The 24265-nt window shown below is 34.0% G+C and overlaps 1 protein-coding gene across 1 annotated transcript in view; it reads right to left on the bottom strand.

The window, feature by feature from the left end:
- Positions 1-24265, bottom strand: part of LOC149743905 (uncharacterized) — a 129686-nt gene that overhangs the window by 57614 nt on the left and 47807 nt on the right. The gene's annotated exons all lie outside the window — the stretch shown is intronic.

Here is a 24265-nt window from a genome sequence, read left to right as displayed (position 1 = left end):
GTCTGTGAGTCTGTTTCTATTTTGTAAATAAGTTCATTTGTCTCATTTGTTTTTAGATTTCGCATATAAGGTATATAATACAATATTTCTCTTTCTCTGTCTGACTTACTTCACTCAGTATGACAATCTCTAGGTCCATCCATGTTGTTGCAAATGGCATGATTTCATTCTTTTTAATGGCTGAGTAATATTCCATTGTATATACGTACAACATCTTCTTTATCCATTCCTCTGTCGATGGACATTTAGGTTGTTTCCATGTCTTGGCTATTGCAAACAGTGCTGCAATGAACATTAGGGTGCATATATCCTTTCAGACCATGTTCTTCTCTGGATGTATGCCCAGGAGTGAGATTGCAAGATCATATGGTAGCTCTATTTTTAGTTTTTTAAGGAAACTTCATACTGCTTTCCATAGTGGCTGTACCAATTCACATTCCCACCAAAAGTGTAGGAGGGTTCCCTTCTCTCCACACCCTCTCCAGCATTTATTGTTTGTGGATTTTAAAATTTGTATGGAGACACAAAAGACCCTGAATAGCCAAAGCAATCTAGAGAAAGAAAAACGGTGCTGGAGGAATCAGGCTCCCTGACTTCAGATTATACTACAAATCTATAGTCATCAAAACAGTATGGTACTGGCACAAAAATAGAAATATAGGACAATGGAATAGGATAGAAAGCCCAGAAATAAACCCACACACCTATGGTCAATTAATCTACGACAAAGGAGGCAAGACTATACAATGGGGGAAAGACAGTGTCTTCAATAAATGGTGCTAGGAAAACTGGACAGCTACATGTAAAAAAATGAAATTAGAACATTCTTTAATGCCATACACAAAAATAAGGTCAAAATAGATTAAAGACCTAAATGTGAGACCATAAACTATAAAACTCTTAAAGGAAAACATAGGCAGAACACTCTCTGACATAAATTGCAGCAATATCTTTTTCGATCCGTCTCCCAGAGTAATGGAAATAAAAACAAAAATAAAGAAATGGGACCTAATTAAATTCAAAAGTTTTTGCACAGCAAAGGAAACCATAAACAAAATGAAAAGACAACCCACAGAATGGGAGAAAATATTTGCAAATGATGTGACCAACAAGGGATTAGTCTGCAAAATTTACAAGCAACTCATGTGGTTTAATATCATCAAAACAAACAACCCAAACAAAAAATGCACAGAAGACCTAAATAGATATTTCCCCAAAGAAGATATACAGATGGCCAAGAGGCACATGAAAAGATATTCAACATTGCTAATTATTAGAGAAATGCAGATCAAAACTATCGATACAATGAGATATTACCTCACACCAGTCAAAATAGCTATCATCAAAAAATCCACACACACACACAAAAAAATCCACAAACAATAAATACTGGTAAATATTATTTTTATTTTGTATTATAAGTAATAGTTTTTAATAGCTAAGAATTAATACATTTATAACAATGTCTTAAAAACAGAGAAAATCACAATTTGTGAGAATTTAAAGCCGAAATAGATCTATTTATTTCTAAAACATAAAATTGAAAAATGATTATTATTCCAAGTATTCAAGTGCGGCATGAGCAGTGTTTAAAAAGATTTATAGACTTGTATTTCATCTAATATAGGAAATCATTCTAGATACTTATTTGTCCAGGGGATTAGTTAAACAAATGTCCCTAACCTATTTAAATTTGTCATCTCAATTGAAGACAGGTCTCAAGAAGTGAATTGGTGGACTCTGAAACACATGGACACACTTTGTGACCATCCTATTATTAGAAGCTAAAAGGTAATTACAAATCACAGAGGTGGCAGCGGCTCGAAGGGGTCAGGTTAGAAAGACAAGGAGAAAAATTATGGTCTAATTTTTTAAAAAAAGGATGTGTGTTTAAACTCAATTGAGTTATTTAATGAGTAGATTTAGAGAAAGGATGGTACCCTGTCACACCACTTTAGCATACTGAATAGCTCAAGGGGAAAATGTTGCTAGGAAGCTTTAATTAATTTCCTTCATCTAATCCTCTGTTAACACTAAACAAGCCACTGTCACATGCATCATATGAATTCCAAGGACAAAGTAAAAGCCATTTAAAAGTAGTCATATCCCAATAAGGTTATTAAGAGACCATTTCTAAGTTCCTCATTAAAGTTAATGCATTTAACATTAATACTGTTCAAAATCCATATTACAGTCCAGCAATTTCATAAAATATTGATTGCTTTGGTGTGTCCTTATATACTAATGTATTATATTTTTAAGTAACTTAGTGAGGCAAAAGTCCAGGTTATTTGGTTTCAGCTTGTTGTGAAAGATTGCAACTCCTGTAACAGCTTTAAATTGCAATAGCTCAAGCCTTTGGGTATATCCGTTTCTGTATCTAAAATTGAGTGCCAGCATCACAGCCTCTGTATTTTGTCTAGAGCTCTTCTCTCTCTGGGTTATACAAAACAATAGGAGATTAATGGGGTAACATATTAAAAAGTTTTACGAATGATCAATATTATCCCTATTTTTCTGTAGGAGAAATGGAGTCATATGTAGGTTAAGTAACCATTAAAACTGTTATAGAAAAGGATCCATTTATGCTGCATTTAACTGCATTCCAAGCACTTATTCTTTGCTAATCTCCTTAACTGTCACTTTGAGTGCCAAAGGTGAGGTACGTATCCTGTATAAACATATGCAAATTTTGAATCATTTAAGCTGTCTTTTCAAATATTGATCAATATATCAAGTTTGATGATCAAAAACCAGAATTTTCCTTACTCTTTGCCAAAAAGCCCCTTTTAGTGAGATTTTCTTTAATGTAATGAGGCGGGGCTGGGGGGAGGCATAGGTTTGCATATAAATGTATTTCCCATCAGTAAACTTACTTCCCCAAACATCTAGTACTATCATCTCAACTGAAAAGCTGGTGTAGAAAGAATGTCAAAGTCCATGCTGGAGAATAAAATCCTTCCCCACTGAAAACTGTAGAGCAGGTCTGAAGGGAACGACATCTCTCGCTATCTTAAGGAAATTCTTTTTCTTTTATTTTTTCCTGTCAAAATGCAGCTTAATTCAGTATGAAGACTACGTATAGTGGCTTGTTGCTTAAGGTCCTACAATGTTTTTTGCATAACGGTAATAAAGTGTTTTAATGATACATTTTTCCATTAAGACTTTGGAAGAATATATTGTTGGCATAATGGGTAGAATGAGAGAGTATCTTACAGTGTACGGCAAGAGGAGGTGGGAAAGTTAAAGTAAAAGAAATAAAAATATCATTGTATATTATTTTACATGAAATAAAATTTAATTAATGACAATAATTTGTAAAGTGATGAGCATAGCCAAACACAAATGTGAGTGAAATGGAACTAATATCAGAGACTAAAGAGAAATCTTCATAGATTCACTCTTCTGTAGAAATTGAAGACAGATAAAGGGAAAAGGGCATGGAGAGAATCAAGTTTTTAATTTTCATACAAAACATTAAAAATCCATTGATATCAGATAAGTTCTTTGTATTGAGACCTCCAGTGTGAGTGGTGGGAGCTATTTCAATGTCCCTAAATTCTTTCTCAATGAATTTCAGATTTCCTCTACATATATTGAAGAGAAATGTCGTGAATTTTTTAAAGAAATTAGTTCAAATGGAAAATAAGAAGAAATGGAGAAGAAAGAGAAGACAGAGGAGGTGAAGGATGAAGAGAAGAAGAACAAGGGAAAGCACATCATTAACATCTATGAAAACATATGGTCAAGAGAAAAATACACTCCTCCTACAAAGAACTGGGGAGATCAGTGTTCGGCCCTCTTTCTGTCAGTTTACTTTGTAATTGTTTTGTCCAATTTACCTTAGGCTAGCCATGTATTTCCTCCCTACTTTACATACGCATGGAAATTGCACATTTTCTAGGATTGGGCTGAAACAAGTTGTGTCTTGAACACGTGGCAAATTTCCTACTCTCTTCTAAGCAAAGTCAAAATATGCCAAGAAAATATACCACATGGAGGTATAACACAACACAGGGTAAGGTGCATTTGGAAGCAAGCAAAGACTTTCCTAACAGATGAAAAACTTTCTAGAGCCCAGGCCTCCTGAAAAAGAAAGTTCAACATGAATATAAAGAGAGGAAGAGACTGCTATGGAATGAGCTTAAAAGAGTAGGAAGAGATCATATCAAGAAAAAAAAAAAACCTGAAATTATTCTTAGTTTGCAGTTTTATTAAGTAGAAAAGAGAAATTGTGGAAATACCTTACATGTGATAACAGTAGGATGAGTTCGTGTTTCTGTAAACTGTTTCCTTTGCAGTCTGAATACTGGATTGGAAAGCAAGAAAAAAAAAAGGAATTCAGATCAACAAGTTAAGGGTCATTTCAGCAGTTAACAGAAAGACAGTGGCAGCTGGAAAGAGTTGACAGTAGAAATGGAGAAAATAAATAATGTAGGAGGGAGAATAAAGAATTTTTGGTGCTTTGTGACAGGTGGGCAAAGGTGTCTTGCGCGATAACTGTATTAATGGAATGTCAATCCATTTACTAAGAAAGAGATTCAGGAATAGGAGAGATTTTGATGGAATAATATCACAAGTTAAGTTTGGGACAAGTAAGATTTGAGTGGAGCTGTCCAATTGTCTGCAAGATATTACCAAGTAGAAAAAATAAGATTTCTGGGCTATAAAGAAAGTATCTGAGTACAATGGGCTTATAGACAAGCAGAGGTACTAGATAAATTGGGTTTAAAAGCTTGACCATTTACAAACAATTTTCCTAATCAAAGGATTATACCTCAGTTTCTTCACCTGCAAAAGCGGGATTGCAGTGGCACCTCTTGACATTGATCTTAGAGGATTATTGTGGAAATTCAATGAGATATTATATGCAAGACACTTGTCATACGTCTAGAGTTTTATACATATTCACGAATGTTAGCTATTATTGCCGTCACTATCATCACCATTTAAACATCTGGGAATGTATGACTTTCTTAAGAAGAGATGTCTCAAGGTTAGATGAGCAACCTCAGCACTGGAATACAGTTAGGGAAGGAGAATCCAGAACACAAAACTGAGTAATATGGGCAGCATTGGAAGTACATATATAACTATGAAAATGTTATGCGATAGATATGAAAAATTTTCAGAGTCCAAAGAAAATGAGGGTTGAAAAATGTCCACTTTATTTAACAATAAGGACATATTGAATACACTTGCAAAGCAAATTAAAAAAATATATAAATGTATCCTTGGCATGGCTTAGCATGAAATTTTTGGAGAGTAGCTATGCATAAGTAGCCACCAGTAGTAGATAGCTAATATTAGCAAAATTTTTTGTGCATAGCAGATGGCACAGTTTTGGGAATTGAAGAGAACAAAAGGAGAAGAAAAAGAGAGAAGCTGACAAATTTATCAATTAATTAATTGGAGAAATAATCTTGCCATTTTTTGGAGGAGAGCAAGCTTAGGGTTATAAGAGAGGCATATGGTCAAATAATCCTTTAGATATGCAAATATTGGCAATGGCTTTCTTCAGTGGAGTAGAGATGAGTAATATGATCTCTATGAACTGGTAGGACTAAGAAAACTTTCTGTTTAAAGTTGGAACAACTTATTTGGTCAATGATCCATACTGTTCCATACATGGAAATGTTGTAAAATGTCAGTCAGATATCAATCATATAGATCCGACATCATTCCTTAAAGAGAGACATTTTACAATGACTCAATCTTGGAATATTTATTCCTCCATATTTCAGAAATTCCTCCATATTTCTCCTTCAAAAAGAATCCTCCTCGTCAGCAGTTGCTCATGTTTGTCTCATCAAATTAACCAAAATCCTGCTTATTAGCAAACCTCACATGAATTATCATACTGTTTCTCTCCTTTTCTTCATTAACAAACATCTTGGGAAAACTTCCTACTTTAAATTTCTTCTACTCTTTCTTTTTCACCTTTGTTAATTTTTCTCCATTTGCCTCTTAAATGTGAACATTCCAGTAGATTTTTTTTTTCTAGCTTATAGTCTCTCCTCATTCTACATATTCTCATGCAGCAATTTGATCTTCAGACATGTTTTCAGTCTGTATGATATGCAGAAACGTTCAGCTCAGACTCAAATCCAACTGCTAACATTTTTAGTTCCAAACCAGGAGGTAGGAGGCTGACAGTGAAAATAAGTGGAAAGTCAGACAAGTAAACTGCCCCTGAAACCAAGGCTTCCCTGAAGGCCTATGATGGTATATTTATCCCAGATCCCAAGGTTGGATAGCCTTAGAGGGAATAGGAGACAATATTTTGTACTGACACAAGATGGTCAGCTGGAATCGATATTTTGGATGAAACTGGGACTTTGAAAGGGTTATACCTTTATGGAAAAATCAGCAGGAAATAAAAAGTACATGTGTTTACATGACAGAAATCTTCCAAAATGGCCTGAATGCTAGATGGAGAATGCAAGGCAAGCTCTCGTGAAAAATCATATACGGTAATTCTGCTCTTTTGTAGGATTTGGGTTTTAAATTTACGTTACTCATAGAGTCAAGGAAATACAAACTCAAAAAGTTAAAGATATGACTAACTGGTATCACTCCAGAAACTTAGTAGAAACAAAAGAAAATATATTCCAGATTAGCCATTCTGATTGGTATAAAGTGTTATTTTGCCTTTTCCCCAACATCTAGGGAAGTTAAGCACCTTTTCATATATGTATTGGTTATTTGGATACCTTTGTTTGTAAAAGCCCTGTTCAAGTGTTTTGTTCATTTTTTTCTATGATTTATTCATAGAAATTTATTTGAATAAATTCAAATTTATTCAATTTCTTAGTAAATATTTATGTGTATCTTACAAATATATGAATTGCAAATATATTTTCCCATGCTGAAGCTTGCCTTTTTAGACTCTTAAAGGTGTCTCTTGATAAGTAGAACATCTTTATTTTATGTAGGTAAACTTGTATATTTTTTTCCTCTATGCTTACTGGTTTCTGAATTTAAGAAATCTTTCACACTCAACAGAACAGGTAAAATGAAAAGAAAAACAGTATCAAGTGTTGGCAATTTTATGGAACAACTGAACATCTAGTGTTCATTGACCCAACTATTTTGGAAAACTGTCAGTATTGTACTAAAACTGAACAATATTATTCCATATTACCCAACAATTCCACTGTTAGATAAGTAACCTATTTATAGAAATTACTATACATATTTACCTAAAACTTTGAACAAAACTATTGGTATCAACACTACATATAATGTAGCCAAAAAATGGAAACAACCCTAATGTCCATCAGTAATAGAATGAATATACAGATTTTGCTACAGTCACACAATGGAATGATAAGGAATAAACTGGGTACACACACATAGTAGTTCAATAAATTATTATTATTATTTTGTCTTGAGTATGCTAAGACTCTTTCTTTATTCAAAAGGTCTAATAATTTCACTTTGGATATATCTTGGCATTGATTATGACTACATTTACTAGGCAGCTTTAGATATTTCTTTATTTCAATAAATAGTTACAGGAGTACACAGGTTTGAGAATATTTTTGTTGTTGTTGTTGATTTATTTTTTAACCACTATGGGAAATACTTAAGTATTTTTATACATACAGAGAAAAGAGCAACTGATAAGAGAACTAAAAATGTAGAAGAGAGAAAGTCCTAAATATAGGGCAATATTTCAGTACTGAAACAGATGGAAGAAGATAGAATCCAATGCAGAGACAGTTGATATAACCTTGCAAAAGAAATGAGCACCCAGCCTTTGGAACTGAGGAAAAGGAAGCATGTAGTTGAGTTTCTGAATAAAAAATACTATGTGATTGACAAAGAAAATACCTATCTTGTGTCTTCTGACCCTAATAATTCTAGTGAAGTACAAGGCAAGGTCAAGAGCTGAGAAAGAGGATAGAAGTGACATAGAGGTTACTCTATATTAATGACATCTTTCAATAGCTAATTCATGGGAAGCTTTAAGGTATGAGGAATTTGAACAGAAGGGTAGTTCAAATGATTGGTGAGGGTTTAATAGAGAGCTGTGATCAAAAAACAAGTATCGAATCAGAATGAATGGGTTTCAAACCCACTTCTACCACTTCCGTATTTTGTGACTTTGAGTGTCAGGTTATTCATCTGTAAAATGAGAGTAAAAGAAATGATATTCCTATAGGATTACTATGAAGATACAAAGAAATAATAAGAGGTAAAATGATAGACACACTATCTTAATTAGTTACTTGCATTTTTTTTTTTTTTTTTGGTTAGTCAGTGGATCTATAGTGACAGGATAAGAAAGTAGAGAGATTAATAGAGTAGGAAAATGGCAATAGGTCAAGCCTCATGATATATTCACTTTTATTTTTTTAGATCAAAAGTCAGTGAAGTAAGGAGTGAAGGAGATAAAAGGGTAAATGGTTTTAGTAAAACAAAAAAGAAGTAGATTAGCAGTCATCATTTAAGATATGGCAAAATTATGCTTGATGTCAATGTGTAAAATGTAAAAAAAAAATTGCTAGAAAATGGAAAATTGTTTGTAAAATTCTTAGTGGATTCAGGATGCCTTCACCTACATACCTACTCACTTTTTAACCAACCTCTATGTGTGCTTTGCACCTAACACTTCAAATGACTTTGCTTTGTTAAGATCTGATATCTAAATTTATTTGATCTAGCAACAACATTCAATACAGTTGAACTCTTTTTCCTTTTTAAAATACTCACATTTCTTGACTGGCCTCCAAGTTTGTACATTTTTTTCACAGTCCTCCTACATCCTTGTCTGCTCCATCACTATCTTCTATGAAAATATGGCCGCCTTTCCAATGATCCCAAATACTGAATTTGGGGGTCTTCAGTGTATAGGTGGTATAGTTTACTTAGTTCTTGGAAAAAAGTGTGAATTGAGAACAGGAGAGCCCAAATCTATATCCAGAGCAAATTTAATATTCAGAATTGCTTAGAATGGAAGATTCTATCTTTCTCTACTATAATGCTGGCTGCTTGAATCAGTAAGAATAACCATCCATCTCCATGGCTTCCTCTTTCCCATGGTAGGGAGAATAATCATGATTTACTCTTTCTGTAGTCTCCAACCCAGCCCTTACTAAAGTGTTCTAAATAATCCATATGTATTTTCCCTAGAACTCCTTAGCCCTAAGCTTCTTGCATTATTCTTTTCAGGCCATCGACCTCATGGCAGAGTTCTCTACCACAGCACAGAATTTAGAGTATTTCCACACATCAGACATACATATTGGATAACTAAGTGTATTGCTTGTATCTTTGCCTATTCGGAATATTTCCCATCACCAAAACCCTGGTCATCCCAGGGAGAGAGGGGGCACTGCAATGAGATAGTAGTTAATTTTCCATAGTGGCGCTACACCATGCCAAACTTTCAACCAGGCCTTTGTCTTTTCCACCTCTATCTATACAACTTCTGGTTGTAGAGAATCCCTTAAAACTCTGCCTAGCATCCTTACCTACCTCAGATATATTTATTACCATCAGATCTGCTGGATTATATACCTAAGTGGTAGGCTGCAATATCATGTAGCACCCTCTCTATGCTTCACTCAAATCAAGTTATCTTCTAAAATACCACATAAAAACACCAGAACAGTAACCACAAGCCCTCTAAAATTCAAGTGGTCCACTAAAAACCACACCTCATTTTTTATAGGCTGGAAGTTCAAAGTGTAACAAGTATTATAAATTAGGAGAATTTCCTCTAATGTCACAGAGCCCTAGACTCACAAAAACGTCACAAATAACTGCAGATGGATGAATCTTTGAAACTTTATCTCTCACCCTCTGGTTTGCCTGTGTCTTAGTAGATAAGACCACATGCTACTTACTGCTTCCCTGGTCTAATGAGTATATCACTAATATAGTGAATCAGCATGTTGTTTTCTGGAACATCAAAATGGTCTAGGTCCTAGTGAACTACAGAGCAAGAGACTTAACAGGGTCTGGTGAAAGTTAAAGGTTTGAAAACTGAGTGGTAGAAGTAGGAAAATTCTTATCAACAGTCTTATGCCTCAAGAGATGAAATTCTCATCACTCCATCAGACAAATGAGTGAGAATAAAAATGTTGTCCAAAGGTGACTGAAATCTAGAATGAATGGTAAAGGAAGTATAAGATAAATATCAACTTTGATTCTAGGATCACCTGTAACATCAAGGACTATATTGAAGGATATTGACATTGACCTCTACTCTGAGGGATTGTAGTTGCTCCTTCTTTCTTGAGATAGAATTCAGGGCCTCTTTTACTAGTAACAGATTTGTATATCATAAGAGTGTATGCTATTTAATTGGCATGAAGGGTAAACTGTTAGAGACCGAGTCAATACACCACTCATAGTTACTTGGGTCTCATTCATTTCCCTCACTTCCAGAGTGAAGGCAATGATTTTAAAATCCTGGCTCCAGTGACTGCCTCTCATCTCTGAACACCGTAAGTTGTCCCAGGGTGCCAAAGGACCAGGGATGGATATTAGACATGACCACCTGTGTGCCCTCCAAGGCATGAGCTCCAGCAGCTCCAGCATCCAGTCCACCTGAGCTGGACTCATGTCCAACTGAAAATTCCTGCCTTCCTAGTGGCCCAGTTTAGGTGAATTAATGCCTCACAAAGATTTTGATTACAAGAGACAGGAGGTGGAAAGCAACTAACAGAAATGTCTTTCCTTTCTTCCTTCAAGGAACTGCTCTATGTGGTGCTGTGTAATCTCATGGAGATGTTCCATAACTGAGCAATCGTACTTTTTTTTGAAACTATGTTCAGTTTGATAAAACATGACATTTTATTCCCTATCCCTCTTTTTCTACACTTTTGCTTTCAGTTGATCACCACTCCTCCAACAATAATTGAATATGTAAGATTTTCCTCATGTCCTGATTTCTAGGAAACCAAGGCTAAAACATGATGCTTATCAGACAGGTAGGTAAGATAAAATTGAGGGCAAAGTAGAAACTATTTTATAATCCTATGATTATCTGAGGCACAGAATTTGTGCCTTTAGTTACACTTACATTCCAAGCCCCACAATATTATTGAAACTATAGGCCATACCTAAAACAGCAGAACTATGAATCTTTACTACAGGAAAGACTTTTCCAAAAACAGTTTTTCTAGTGTGAACAGATGCAACAAATTAATTTTTCTTCTTGTAAATCTATAAAAATATTGCAAATAACCTGTCAGTTATGACCTTTAGAATGGTATTGACCTTTTAATCTCATAATGGTGAAAAAGTGATAAAGTATAGCTGCACATAAATTGTATTTCAACCCTACCCACCCGTGAGAATTGATAAAACAATAAGCAGAAAAATACAGAGTTGTTCAGTACAATCACATGCCAGGAGTAATGGACACTGAGAGTGTTTAATGGACAATTAGTTATTTTTCACATCCAGAAAAGAAACATGTGTGTGAGAATCTTGCTGCTCTCGTCTGTATATAAACTAGGTTTTTACACAATGTTCGGCAACATGCAGACCTAAGTTCAAGAGGCCTGTACTACTGTTAGAATGAATGCGAAGAAGACAGTGTTAAAATGAAAAATATATGAAACAGTGAAAAGTTCATGCCTACTTAAAGGCAACCTTATATTACATTGAAGTTTATGTACCAGTACTAATGAAAAGGGGCAATAAAAGAGGTTCTTTTATGCTAAATTAAAGAGTAGATGTATATCAGAGACTCTTTCTTGTTAATGCTTTAGCAGAGGATCACCAAAATGATCTCTCTTTCAAGAGAATACCTGCATTACACATAGTCAGCAACTGGATACCTGTATATCTATGCTAAAGCTCCAGACATGTTTCCCTCAAGTTCTCTGACAAGGTTAGAGGCTCCAAAGCCACCTGTTTGAGCTACTAAACCTCCTTTATGTCGCACCAGGTTCAAGGCTCTTGATCAAGTAGCCAGTTACTTCTGGAAGGTAAAGGAATTGTGCAACGATGTAAAGGGTGCTTATACCTTTCTGCTCCCAGCCTCTTAAACTTCAGAATTTTTTTTTTTTTTTTTTTTTTTGCCACACCGCATAGCATATGGGATCTTCCCCAACCAGGGATCAAACTTGTGCCCCCTGTAGTAGAAGTGTGGAGTCTCAACCACTAGACAACCAGGGAAGTCCCCAATTTCAGAATTAAAGCCTTGTTCCAACCCACAGTCCTGTCTCTAGCATAGTTGACTCAATTCATAGATATTTTAACCAATGAGTCAGGGAATTTTTAAGAAATAGCCTTATAGACTTTGGGGTAAAAGACCTGGAATCAATGAGATATGTGGTGTTAAGTCTTTTCTGGATGGAAAGGTAGGTAGGGGCAACTCAGTTTGAACTCTTGGCCATGTTAGAGTGTGATACGGAAATAGATGAGCCAGATGACATTCAGGGGTTACCAACTAGTAAGGAGCCCTGTAATATAAATAAAATAATCTAATGTGATATCAGTGAACTGCTTTACTCTTATAAAAATGACAAACTGTAATTTAGGCCCACTCTAACCTAAACAGAGCACGTCATTAAAAACAATTAATGTTCTTTGCTAACTCCTATTTCTTCTGTTGGCCTTTCACATTTCCCAGTCTCAATCTGCATAGTCATGCAGAGCCTGATTCCTACACCAGCCACTAACAGAAAAGAGGAGCCAATGGGCACAGTCATTTTTAATTCCCAAACATGTTTAACAAGAATGAATGGTATATTTAATTATTTACATTTAAACCATTACTATGTTTTTTGAGAAAAATATATCAAATAAAATGCAAAGAAAAATTAAGAGAATATGGAAACTGCAGTCAAGTTTAAAACATTTTCCTACTGAGGTAAGTCCAATTACAATTACAAAAGAAAAGAAAAATGGCAAAAGCAAAGTTTCAAACTTACCAGTAGAATAAAATTTGGAACCTTGCCTATGTACGTTACCTCTAACTTTAATGAGTATGGGTGTTTTCTGACTCATGCGTTCCATGTATTAATAATGGATAAGTGCAAAATTATAAGCAGTACCAAATAAGCAAAAATGCTAGGATACACTTAAATCTCTTAAGTATTTATAAAGGAATTGTTATAGTAATTTCATTAATTGAAAGTCAATTTATCCATACTCCCACCAAATGAATTTTCAACACTATCAAAAGACTATGAGTTTGAATTAGGATTTTTAAACTATTGTGCTATGACAAAGTTAACTCATAGTATGTAATCCAGGAAGCTCATTGTTTCTATGAAATACTTCTTGCCTACAGCTCCCACATTATAATGAGAACTACAATTGCAATATTCCTCTTACTTATCCCTTGTCATCTATACATGCTTATTTTTTCCCTATGAAAGTGATGACTTCTTCTGCTGGCCTAATCTTTTAGTTTGTTTAATTTGATATGAATGTATCTTTCCTTATTAGATTGCTCTAAAAGACGATATTTTATGTTACATTTCCAAATTGTGTGTGTGTGTGTGTGTATGTCCTCAATTATCCACATAATTTCTAAGGCCAGCAAACAAACCCTTGAGTCATCATCTGATCCAAATTCTAGAAACACCTCACTGTCATTTGATGGATCATAATATTTTATACCAATGACTATAGGCTCTTTTGTTGTATATGTTTTATTTGTTATATACATTATGTGAAGTATGATAATGATTATAAGAAGGCATGATAATTTTTTTATTAAATGGACTTTTCCAAATGTCATCATTAATAAATCAATCTAGATTTAACACAATCTAAATTAATACTGCAGAAAAATATTTATTATTTTTGTAGCAATTGACAAGTGATTTTATATATTTTATGAAAATGCAGAGGACCTGGAAAAGCCCAAATGACTTTCAAAGAGAAAAAAAAAGTTGGAACACATGTACTACCTGATTCAGAGATTTACTCTAAACATACTTTATCACATTGGTATGGTATTGGTGTAAGTATAGAAACATAGATTAATGTAACAGAATATCAAGAAATAGATACACTCATACATGGTTAATTAATTTCAACAAAAATGCCAGTGGAGAAAGGGATGCTTTTAGAACAAATCCTTTTGGAACAAGTAGATATCCATATGAAACAATAGGTAAATAACCTCAACTTTTACCTTAATCAAACAGAAAATTAGTTCAGAAGGGATCATAGACCTAAACAGTAAACACTAGGAATAACAAGTAACTTTCTAAACTGGATAAGCTACTGCTAATATTTTATGTAATGGTGAAATTATAAAATTTACTCTTATGTTTGGGCACAGGAAGGTTTTTCCACTCTCACTAATTCTATTCAAAAATAAACTAGAAATACTAGTTGGTGGAATTAGGCAAGGGAAAGAAATAAAGACTGTGTAGATTGGATAGAAAGAAATACAACTCTTCATTCACAGCTGACCTGTTTGTGTACATTGAATACCTTAAGGAATCGATTTAAAAAGCTACTAGAGCTTGCAAATTTGTTTAGCAAGGAAACAGAGTACAATATTAATATACAAAAGTCAATTGTTTTTCTATATACTAGCAAGGAAAAATTAGAGATTGAACATTTTAAAAATACCATTTAGAGTAGCATCAACAAACATGAATACTTTGTGATACATTTGATAAAATATATGTAAGTGCTGAGGACTAGAAATTATAAAACATTGCTGAGATAAACTAGAGAAAACTAAAATAAATGGAGAAACAATATTATGAAGTTATCTCCAAGTTGCTCTATAGACTTAATGTAGTCTTTTTACAAAGAAATAATCAAACTGATTCTAAAATTTATATATAAATACAAAAGATCTAAGTTAGCTAAAACCATTTTGGAAAAGAACATACCCTACATAATTTCAAGATTTATTATAAAGCTACTATAATTAAAATAGTGTAGTATTAGCATAAGGATAAACAAACAGAATAGGGAGTCTAGATATAAACTCATACATATATGGTCAAAAATGCTGAGATTGTTCAGGGAGCAAAAGATGATGCTCTAGCACATGTGATGATGGAAGATAGGAAAATGCAAAACACACATAAAATAGGAACTACTTTGAAGCTGGTAAGATATTAACATACATTTTCGGGAGTGAGCTTTTCAGACCTTTATGTAGGTGTCAATGCGGCAGGCTGGAGGGATTCGTAGGAGGAGAAGCACATGAAGGACATGGAGTAACAGAAGAGTTAGAATAAGCTGCCTTTCAAAAAGGAACAATACTCTGTGTCAGACCAAAGGCACTAAAGGCATGGTTTGATTATTTCACAACTTTGCATAGGATTGATACTCTGTAAAGGTTAACATCTTTAGGAAGAAATCAGATAAGCAGTGTTGCAAATACCACACCAATCTACAATTTACTGACTACAAGCTCTGTGTTTGTGGAAGCGTGTGTGTGTGTGTGTGTGTGTGTGTGTGTGTGTGTGATTGAGAGAGAGAGAGACTATCTCTGATATTCCCTTCTAGCTACTTAGAAGACATCTTAGAAACTTTGGGTCATCTCTTAGGAGTATATATACCGTGGCATTGGCAGCTAGAGGGTAATGTGAAAAAGAGGTCTGAAAGATGAAGCTTTCTCCTGAGAGCTAACTTTTTCAGAACAAATTGGGCAGCTGAGAAATATTCACTCTCCAGACCTCAGAAGATAGTTAAAATCAGTGATCTCAGGGTGGTCAAAGAAAACAAATACCAAAGGCTGACTCAGAGCCCAAACATTTGTTGTGACTCTCTTCAAAGAACTCTTGGGTGATATTTTTATTTAAATCAATGTTTACAGATTTTGTCAAGTTTTCTGAATTTGTCTGCTGAGTACACTCATGTACTTTTTCAATAAATAATTGGAAAATTATTTATTTTCAATGTAAATGAACAAAAATAGTCCAAGATAAAAATAGAAAGAATAAAGCATGATTTGAATCAAATCCATATATTCTTTAGTACCTGGCATGTATAGTATATATAGTTCAGATTGTTTATTCTTACTCATATTTTGTTTTATTTTATTTCACTGAATTCTTGCAACAACCACTCTGCTCTTTATCAATAATTATTTTCCATTTAATAGGAGAAGGAATGATGAATTTCTAAATATAATCTTATTTATCTGCAAGTTCCCTACTCTTCAAAGAAAGGAGTTTGTCATTTTTCCACTCATGTTACGTATTCAGGTTTAAGAACACAACAGAGAGGGTACTGAGAATAAATATTTAAGAATATTTATAAGATTTCTAGTAAGTTTGATACTCTTGGAAAAATAAATTTTTATACCAAATGGCATAGCTTGAATTCATAAGTGGAAGAACAATGAGAATTTGAAGTGTTGTTATATTTGTTCAAGGACATTACTCTTAAAAATCTGAGAAACAGTATTTAGTGTAATTGTTAAGAGCACAGATTTGAGGTCAGACTATTTGGGTAAAATAAATACATCTGCCTTTTATTGGCTGTGTTTACTTGAGCAAGCTATTTAATGTCTCTGGGTCTTTGTTCTTCATCTGTAAAATGGAGATAATATATTCATATCTGTTGTCAAGAATAAATAAATACACGAGAAACACTTCAAATGCAGCCTTATCTACATTAAAGTACTGTGTGTTAGTGATTATATTTAGTCTATTTTCCTATCCAGTGATAAAAATTTTCATTTCACATTTAATTTCCTAGGGGCATTTTATAACAACTAGAAACCACAATAAAAACAAAAAAGTTCTCAACACAATTATTTTCACTTCCGCAACATGCTTTCCGTATGTATGTGTTTCCCCCTTGATTGATCTACATTCTATAGTTGTTTAACCTACTTTACCGAAATTTCTCCCTGATGATATTGTCCTCTCAAATTTCATTTCAGACATTCCCTCCTTCATCCTAAAGCCCAACTAAATCCCCTGATATAAATGATCATCTCTCCATCTTAAGTCCCATAATAATTATCACCTCGGTTGTAGCAAAGATTGTATTCTGCTTTGACGTTTTTTCATCCTCATCCAGATCTTAAATAACTTATCTATGAGCTTTGAGTTGAATCATTCTCCATCACATGTATAACTTGAGCTTTTTCGTTGTTATTTCATAGGTAATTTTTAAGTTATAAAAGTAATGACTTTAGAATATTCAATGTAACTTAATACTTTATATGTATATGTAATACCTTATGTAATGTATAGTTAGAATTAAGATTCAATTATTTTCCAAATGCTTTTATTTGTGGGTATCTATATAAACGTTTGCCTTTGCTCTGTTTTCTAATTTTAACTTTAAGAAAAGGTAGTACTTTTCCTCTGTATTTACTAGTGGTTTTACAATATTTTAAAATGTATTTTTCTCACATAGTGCTCATCCATAATATTACAAACATTGGGTATTGCATTAATATGACTAAGTTGCTGTAACTTAGTTTGTTAACAAGAATATATTTCAAGAAGTATACTGTCCAATTAGTTTTCTATTTGAATAATTTACAAACCTTCTGAAAATGGATAATAGTGAATAATAAAAATGTCATACAAACTAGTAAGACCTCTCTAATTATATAACTATATGATATATTCTAAACCTTTGGGCCTTAAACACAAGATAAATCTAAAAAACCTTATAATTTAGATAAAATACATAATAACGAAAACAATAGCAAAGACAAACATTCCTATAGTTCCTACTATTTATCACACAATTTAAGAACTTTACTAATGCATCTATTTGACGGCAAACAAAAGCTTAACACTGACTATTTCTAGTGCTATTACATGTGATTATTTCTCCTTATACTTTTTTGTTTTGTGCAATAATTTTGTTAACAAATATGTTACTTTGGGGCTGAAAAATTTTGCCTTTTATGCCTTTTCTCTTTATTTTATTTTTAAGAAGTTACTTTCTGTTTTTCCAAATAATTGTACCAGAGTGGGTTTTTCATACATTCTGATATTCAGTGGAAGAGACTCTCATACACAAATGTTTTTTAATGATTTTATCTTAAAAAATCTTATAGGATTTTTAAAAATTTGAAATATAGTTATTTATTTCTAAGTTAATCTCAAGAGAAAGTTAAAATAACTGCAACTATAAGATGTAAGAAATAGGTATACATGAAATGAAAGAGAAAAAGAAATTCTTAAAATCAGCAACTATCAAAAAATCTTATATATTTACTATATACCATTTTCAACATACATATAATCATATGCCTCATTTTATGGAAAAAGTTGGCAATATTATATATAGTAAAAATGTAAAAGCAGCAGCGAGTTCAATGTGAGTCTTCTTTATTTATAGAAAAATTTCAATGAAATGATTTCAATCTCATGATCTATCCCTTTAAAGAGGTTCTCTGGTACCACCTTATCCCCACCTCCATCTGTATATGTGTGTGTATTTGAAAAAGTTTTAGATTTTTATTTGGAAATAATTAAAATGGCGTGATGTGTCTCTCTAATATGGGTCTCGTTTTTCAGACTTTTGTATACTTCAGTTTGAATGCAAGAATTAAGGTCACTGGTGTTATACTTTAAGGGTTTGGGGGCTTATTTTTGGATAACCGTGAGACTGGGCCCATTTTCACATTAGCAGTGACTTGAAAATTATTCCACTGGGTAACAGACATATTCAAAAACTACAATCAATAAAATTAATATTTTAGATACGATCATAATAAAATCTTATTAATAAGTGATTAGGTGTGGGGGGCAATATTTTATGTGCATTTTGTTAATAAACAAAATACAAAATGCATTCACTTTTAAGTGAATAGCCGATAGCTCAAAGTACTGCCAGTATTGCAGTTTTGAAAGAAGAATTTCCCTTCACCAAATAAATGTTAGTCCTGGTATATTTCCTGAAACAATCTAACTTTTTATTTTCCAAGTTAGGTTTTTAGCCTATGAACTTCAGCATATTTTTGAATGTTTCTTTCTTTTTTTTTTAAATTTTATTTATTTAATTTATTTATTTTTGGCTGCATTGGGTCTTCGTTACCGTGCGCGGGCTTTCTCCAGTTTTGAGGAGCGGGGACTACTCTTCCTTGTGGTGCGCGGGCTTCTCATTGTGGTGGCTTCTCTTGTTGCGGAGCACGGGCTCTAGGCACGCGAGCTTCAGTAGTCGTGGCTCGTGGTCTCTACAGAACAGGCTCAGTAGTTGTGGCCACGGGCTTAGTTGCTCCACGGCATGTGGGATCTTCCTGGACCAGGGCATGAACCCGTGTCTCCTGCATTGGCAGGAAGATTCTTAACCACTGCGCCACCAGGGAAGCCCAAATGTTTCTAATAATGGTGTACCATGAACTAATTCAACACCGATCATTTTTACATACTGGATTTTGTTGTTTAAAGCAACGAAAGCCACTTAACCACAAGGACATCCTTTATTGAGAAATAGGATACCACTTAGAAATGCATCACAATAGTTGCAGAATATATATTATCTAATATTCACTGGGCTCACTGTGAAACAGACTTGAGCTAGCAATAAAACAACCTATTTTATTAATTTTCATTTACTTAAGGGTCATTTAGTCCAAACTAAATATAAATTATCATTAATTCATTCAACAATATTTATGGAGCACTGATTTAGGGGCAGGTCCTTCTCCAAGCTATGGAATTTCTGTAAGTTTCCAAAAGACATCAGTCCTAAACTCATGGAGCTCAGTCTTATAAATCTTAATTATATTAAAAAGTCTTTTGTAAAGAACTTTTGTTGTTGTTTCTAAAACAGACTCAATTCAAAGAATTAAAGATAAATTATATACTCATATAAAATTTCAGGTTGATTTAAGTTAAGAAAAAAAAAACAAGAGAGAGAAAGTATATCTTTCAAATTTCAAAAACAAAATTATCCATTTCTCATTAAAGCATTTACCTTGTGTAAAATAAGGATGCTTCAGCTTTTTCTCTCACTTCCATAGGAAGGGATATTTCTTCTTTCAAGAGAGAATTTCCTGGCATTTTCCTTTTTTTACTAAAAAGAAACTATTCTTATATGTTTTACCGGATTTTCACAGCACCAGGACCCGGGGTAATCAAAGTCATTCACCAGAATGACGGTGCATTGTAACAAGGCCTTCTACTGCTGCCGTCTGTCAAGAATGGAATCATTTTTTTAATGTAGAGAAGCCAGGAAGAAATAAAATGAAATGTCTGCCCTTTAACATTTCAGAACTGGGAAACTGATTCACTCTGCCCTATTCCAGTTAAATGTAATAGATGTATTTTTGTACTTGTTCAAACCACAGAGCTTCTGATGGGCATTCTTTTAAAATACTCCTATAGATAGAATATATTCTTCCTCTCTGTTTATTTTCTTTGGAATGGCAGCTGCCTCAACTTAATGAGATTGAGACCATTTCTCTGAGGATCAGATGCTAGTTCAGTGAGATTAATGAACAGTATGAAAGCTTAGTTTGATATTTGAAAAACTTATTTGTTTACTTATTTATGACCACTACTCATGGAATTCTGCTCCATAACCAGTGAATTCTAGTTCCTCAGGCCTGATTCAGGGTAACATGTAGACTTTAAAATATGACCAATACTATCCTGATGATATTTTGACATCCTTGACTCTCTAGTAGAATCAGTAGATTTTTAGCAACATTTATTATTTGTTCAGAGATTTAGAGTTCATTCATTTGCATCATCTGTCTTATCACAGTGCCTGAGTGAAGAATGATGGTGATGGTTTCTATAAATACACATTCTCAGTTGAAGGAAACATTTTTCTAATCCTTTCCTATGGTCATTAAAAATATTTTGAAAGTAAATATTAAATACTTTCAATACCAGTTAAAATTAAAGTATTATATCTCTGTGTATCTATTAATATTGTAATTGCATCGTAGTAAGCTGAAATATGTCTCCCCCCAAAATATTCACAACCTAATCCCTGGAACCTATGAATGTTACCTTATATTGCAAAAAAACAGGGGTATTTGCAGATGTGATTAAATTGAGATCTTAAGACAGAAAATTATGTTGGATTATCCTAAATGCCATCACATGTATCCCTATAAAAGGGACTCAGATTTTACACAGATGGGGGAGAAGGCAACGTGAAGATGGAGCAGAGAGATACTTAAAGACACTGGAATGATGGGGCCACATTTGACGGGATGCCTGCAGCCACCAGAAACTGGAAAAGTCAAGGAAAAAATTCTCCTAAGAGCCTCTGGGGGGGCCATGGCCCTGCCGCCACTATGACTCAGATTAAGTAATACTGACAGAACTGTGAGAGAATAAATGGAACACATTTTGCTTGTTTTAAGCCAAGTATCTGCTGAATTGTTACAGAAACTTTTTATGACTTGGAAAAATTATTCTTATGTTATCTTCTTGATTGAGGGCTTAGCTAATTTATTTCTTGGTTTTTAGTTAATTCTTGAAACATCAATGTCTTTCTGAGAACTATTTTTATCATATTATATATTCATCAGCCCATAGTCCATATGGTTGCCATTTAAGCAAATTTAGTGAGATTTTTCTTAGTGCCCATATTCTATGTCTGTAAAACATTATCGATGTTTGAATAGATTGAGTGTTATTCATATCGTAGACACATATATTATAGGTTAATATATAGAGGGGTATGGATAGATACTTTTTAATATCAAGTAAAACAAGTTTTATTATGATATAATCCCTTCTTTGTTTTTTCCTCTTAGTTTTTTGCTTGCTTTGCTATATTTGAACAAAACTGTTTCCTATTGACTTATTACTTACACATGTCATGCAGTTTGTAATGACTTCCTGTGAATTTAAAATATACATTGTTATATCTTTAATTAGTAGACCTTTAGTTAACCAGTTTCTACCTATAGGTGATATGTTGTTTCACCTGTCATATAAGGTCTTTAAAACTGGCCTTAAAATGCCCTAAGGCCAACATTGTCACTGTTTTTTTAGCTAAAGACTTTTCTCTTGTGGTGGAAATAAAGGGGAAGCATCAGGATGCATATACTTGTCCCACCCACATGGCTGTGTTCCCCTCTCCAATCTGCATCACTAATAAGCATTTCTAGTTGATCTTTCAGACCTTTACTGTGAGAGACCAATGGATTTAATGAAGAAAGAGTCCTCCAGGACATGCAGACTCCCCCAGTTTCTTCAGTGCAGGGTTGTTTCACATGGCATTCCCAGCCTGCAATTAACCTTCCTCAAATGTCTGTCCTTCTAACTAAATTCTTCTTACCAGCTTCCTGCTGTGTCTACCAATTTTGTTTACTTTTGTGTTGTTTTAAGAACTTGTTTTATCTGTATGTAACAGTACTATTGTAACAGTGAAGAGCTAAATTGGACTGCAGGTTAGATCTGTTTCTTTGAATTTAACCTTTGCTTTTCATTGCTTTTATTATTATATCATACATAATGGCCTGCCTCAAGGAACACTGCCCCTCTGCCTGAATGTTAAACTAAACTGCCTTGGTTCAGCTCACAGGGAGCCGATCTGACCCTGCCCACTTGTGAATGGCTGCAGTTAAGAAGAAATTAACACATCTCCTCCTATTTTGCAAGATAAATGGCCTTGTTTACTTTACTTCTTCACCTTCTCTCCCTCTCTGTTCTGTAAAAGAAACTGGCATCCAGACCCCGATAAGATGTTTTTTTGGGAACCCTTGCCTCACCACTTGCTGTCCCGATTTATTGGCCTGTCGTGCGGCGAGCAGAGTGAGCTTGGACTCGGTAACACTATTGCATTATTTGGAACATTAGTTACCTCTTAGATGTCATTTTCTAAGAAAGACAGCATCACATCTGACTCTAACAAATTGTAAATTCTTAAGTATGTCTTAACTGCTAGAATTTTCTATTTCTTATTCCACTTTTTAGAGTATTTCCCTCATTCACATGTGTGTTATATTGTGCAAGTTTTACACACTTGTGATGTTTCTCTGTTCTTGTTTATCATAATTTTTACTGATATAAAGCAAACCCCTTGATTTTTAAAGCATTTTTACCGTAAATTCTATTTTGACTGAGATTTACATTGAAAATCTTGTTTTAATCTTGCTTAAAGTTTCCAGGTCTATAAATGGAGATACTTTTAAATGTCTTAAATTTTGGTTTTGATTTGTCTACTATAAATAATATAGTGATAGAATTTTAAGTAGTCAGTCTAGGAAAATTTGTCTTTTAATGCAAGCTTTATATCAATTCACAATTATTATGATCCATAATATACTTCCTCTTATATCTGGTTTTCATTGAAATTCTTTTGCTTTTTCCCTTGTTTCTGCATTTTCTTGTATTCCAATTTAAAAACTTTTCTAGAAATAGTTTGTATTTTATATTTGTGGTTCTTATTTTTCTCTAACACTTAAAAATGTCTATCCTCTCTTTATAAATGGTACATGTGAAACCGAGCAGGGCCCTTTTGAGGCTCCCGGGCACGGAGGTCTCTTTTTTGTCCCCTGTTTCTTGTCGGCGAGATTCCAGCCTCCTTGACCTTCCCTGAGTTCCAAAGGGCAGATTCAAACAGTTGCTAATCAAGGAAGGAGGAGGCAAAAAACCACTTGAGGCAAGATTAAAGGGAGCAGAGAAGCTCATCTAGATTAGGAGACCCGCCACTGAGACCCTGCACACACCCTAATCTTGTCAGCAACCCCACCCTTGGGAAGCATTGTTATAAAACTCCTTATCAAATCCTCCTGGGTGGGGACACACAGTTTTTTGAGGCAGAAGCCCCCTGTGTCCCCCTTTGCCTGGCAAAGTTATAAAGCTATCCTCTTCTATCTCATCCAAAGCTCTGTCTCCGAGGTTCGATTCGGCACTGGTGTACAGAGAAGCTGAGCTTTCGACATCACAGGTAACTGAAATGACCGTATCTAAATGTAAAACAACTTTAACTGCAGCATAAACAACTATGTATATATCCCTGGTAAAACAAACAAATAACAAAAATATCACTATGCATAACTTCTCCTATAACATAGCAATACATTTTGCATGGAATTTCTTGATCCTTCTCCCGTCCCTACCTCTAAACCCAAGGGTTGGTCCTACCATCTAAAATATCTCTTCTTGTTTATAAGTTTTTATATATACAAACAAAACCAGCAAACAACATGAACGTTCTTAAATGGTAAAAATGCTGAATAAATGATAGTACATATAAATACAGAAATATTACCGTTTTTATATGTGACTTGTATGTCCGTCCTCACATGATATCTTGATTGATGTTTAAGTGGGAAATGCGGGTTTCAGAGTACTGTGCATAGTTTGCTTCCGTTCTTTATAGAAGTAAACAGCAAACACATCTACATATGTGTTTGTGTGTATGTATGTTTTCGTAT

The sequence above is a fragment of the Delphinapterus leucas genome, unplaced genomic scaffold (assembly GCF_059928025.1).
Source record: "Delphinapterus leucas isolate spDelLeu-1000000601 "Yukka" unplaced genomic scaffold, BTC_Dleu_Yukka2 spDelLeu_asBTCV2_sq57, whole genome shotgun sequence".
NCBI lineage: Eukaryota > Metazoa > Chordata > Mammalia > Artiodactyla > Monodontidae > Delphinapterus > Delphinapterus leucas.
Note: the sequence above shows the minus strand (reverse complement) of the source record. Positions and strands in the feature narration are given on the sequence as shown.